The sequence below is a fragment of the Ixodes scapularis genome, unplaced genomic scaffold (genome assembly GCF_016920785.2).
Source record: "Ixodes scapularis isolate PalLabHiFi unplaced genomic scaffold, ASM1692078v2 PGA_scaffold0__279_contigs__length_252992795, whole genome shotgun sequence".
Taxonomy (NCBI): Eukaryota; Metazoa; Arthropoda; class Arachnida; order Ixodida; family Ixodidae; genus Ixodes; species Ixodes scapularis.
Genome location: NW_024609835.1, coordinates 119,451,216 through 119,454,056, shown reverse-complemented (window position 1 = coordinate 119,454,056; position 2,841 = coordinate 119,451,216). Strand labels below are relative to the sequence as shown.

The 2,841-nt window shown below is 45.0% G+C and overlaps 1 pseudogene; it reads left to right on the top strand.

Annotated features, from left to right (window-relative positions):
• The first annotated feature begins 644 nt into the window (after positions 1-644).
• On the top strand, positions 645-2,269 carry LOC120846002 (annotated as a pseudogene).
• The last annotated feature ends 572 nt before the right edge of the window (positions 2,270-2,841 follow it).

The window sequence follows — 2,841 nt, the reverse complement described above, 5'->3', positions numbered from 1 at the left end:
TCATTGATGCACCGTCCCGTCTGGCCAATGTAGACCTTTCCACAACTCAGGGGGATTTCGTAGACCACACCCACTGTGCAGTCCACGTAAGGGGTGACGTGTTTTTTGTCACACGGTGCTTTTGCCTCCTCATCAGAGATGCGGGCGCACAACCCAGCCAACTTCTTTGGGGCAGAGAATACAACTGGAACATCGTACTTGGTTGCAACTTTCTTCAGATTGTGGGCAACCTTGTGTATGTACGGTATGACCTCTGGTCTTTTTGTTCTCTGCCTCGTTGGGACCTTTCTTTTCAACCCCTTCATTTTTTGTAAGGCGGTCTCCGCCACAGAAACCAAGACCGAACACGGGAAGCCAGCTAATTCCAGTCTAGAAATTTGATATTTAAAACTAGCATCCGCCTGATGGTCACAAGACTTCAGCAGTGCAGACTCCAGGCACGAAGTTGCAATAGCTCTCTTAACAGTCTTTGAATGCGTTGAATCAAACGAAAGTAACTCTTTCCGCACGCGAGGTCGATACATCCAGCACACACGTCGTTTGTTGATGGTGATGTCAATATCTAAAAACTGCAAATGATTGTTGTCAGGAAGCTCATGAGTGAAAAATAAACCTTTCCCATGTTGTTCAAAAGCTGCTTTCCCATGTTGTTCAAACCGCTAAAGGTAAAGAAGACTGCTGTTTCTTTGTGTAAGAGCCTAGAGCTGCAAAAACTGGCAAAATCTGTCGGCGATTCGACAAACGTTACTTTAAAGGCTTTTTTTAATGTGAAGACGCATAAGGAGGGTTTTCCGTTCCGAAGTATTGTTAGTGAGAAAGGTACTTGGCAACAGGAGGTCAGCAAATATCTGCTAAAACACCTTAATGGGCTTACTATGAATGACCCCTTCGCGACCAGGAACTCGTTGGACGTGATTGAAGAATTGAGAAGTAACAATTTTGTTGGTTACGCTTTTTCTATTGATGTAGAGGATTTGTTTTATTCAGTGCCGCATGAAGAAATGTACCGCTCTGTCATCGGGTGTATCGAAGCAAGTGGCGTGGTGGCTTTCCAGAATGCTGCTGGTATTCCTCTGGACAGCTTCATGGCATTACTGGAATTTTATCTGAGTAGCAAGTTTGTGTCGTTCGATGACAAGCTGTTTATCCAGCGCAAAGGCATTTGTATTGGGTCATGCGTCGCTCCGGTGATTTGTAACATTTTTTTGTTCGCTGTTGATCGTGAATTGAATCGTGTTTTAGACGCCGACAATGTTCTTAAGGTTTTTAGATACGTGGACGATTTTCTTGTACTTTTAAAAACTAACACCCCTGTGACGCACTGTGATACAGTACAAAGTATTCTGTCAGCTTTTGAACAACATGGGAAAGGTTTATTTTTTACTCATGAGCTTCCTGACAACAATCATTTGCAGTTTTTAGATATTAACATCACCATCAACGAACGACGTGTGTGCTGGATGTATCGACCTCGCGCGCGGAAAGAGTTACTTCCTTTTGATTCAGCGCATTCAAAGACTGTTAAGAGAGCTATTGCAACTTCGTGCCTGGAGTCTGCACTGCTGAAGTCTTGTGACTATCAGGCGGATGCTAGTTTTAAATATAAAATTTCTAGACTGGAATTAGCTGGCTTCCCGCGTTCGGTTTTGGTTTCTGTGGCGGAGACCGCCTTACAAAAAATGAAGGGGTTGAAAAGAAAGGTCCCAACGAGGCAGAGAACAAAAAGACCAGAAGTCATTCCGTACATACACAAGGTTGCCCACAATGTGAAGAAAGTTGCAACCAACTACGATGTTCCAGTTGTATTCTCTGCCCCAAAGAAGTTGGCTGGGTTGTGCGCCCGCATCTCTGATGAGGAGGCAAAAGCACCGTGTGACAAAAAACACGTCACCCCTTACGTGGACTGCACAGTGGGTGTGGTCTACGAAATCCCCCTGAGTTGTGGAAAGGTATACATTGGCCAGACGGGGCGGTGCATCAATGACCGAGCACGGGAGCACGCATTATCAGTAAAAAATAAATATGGCTCGCATTTGCCTATACATTGCAACACGTGTGGCTGTGTTCCGCGACTTCAGCAGATGCGGATACTAGGAAGAAGCCGAGAGACGGTCGCTCGAGAGCTATTGGAAGTTTTTTTATCAAAAAAAGTGGGACGGCATGTGTCAGCGACACTTCTATTGTTCTTCATTGTAATGAATTTCAGTTTTTGAATGATCGGGTGAAAAATTAATCAACCTTTACGTGGTGCTGCTTCGCCTGTCGTGTGTATATATGTGTTCGATTTTCCAGAATAAAACTAGTTGAAAGTTAGCGCCTGTCCTGTTTACTTCTTGTCCTTGTTTCTGTTGCGCTATTTTATATGTTTTACTGAGTCATACTTAGTCCAGCATACTTAGTCTACAGGCGACCGTCGGCGGTTAGTCCTACTGAGTTCAGCATACTTGTTCCGCAGGGGACCGTACGTAGAGAATCATGCTTAGTCCAGCTTACTTAGTCCGCAGGCAACCATAAGCGGAGAGTCATACTTAGTTCGCAATACTTAGCATACTTAGTCCACGGCAACCGCCGGTGCAGGAACTGGCTTTCGAATGACGAAGCATAGCTAAGTCACCTGGACTCACGACAACACGGGTGGATGATTACGCGACAAGCAATGGTGCAGCGGGTGTATGGCGTCACAACTTTAGACAACAGTCAGTAGGTAGTGCAAAAAGCCCCGATGAACCTCTATCACTCGCGATTACTTTGGTACCGCAAGGGGTTCCTCGCTCTCAATCCAAGAGCACTAAGGATTCAAAGCTTTTCACGTACCCACAAAAGTAATGAAACCTATAAGAA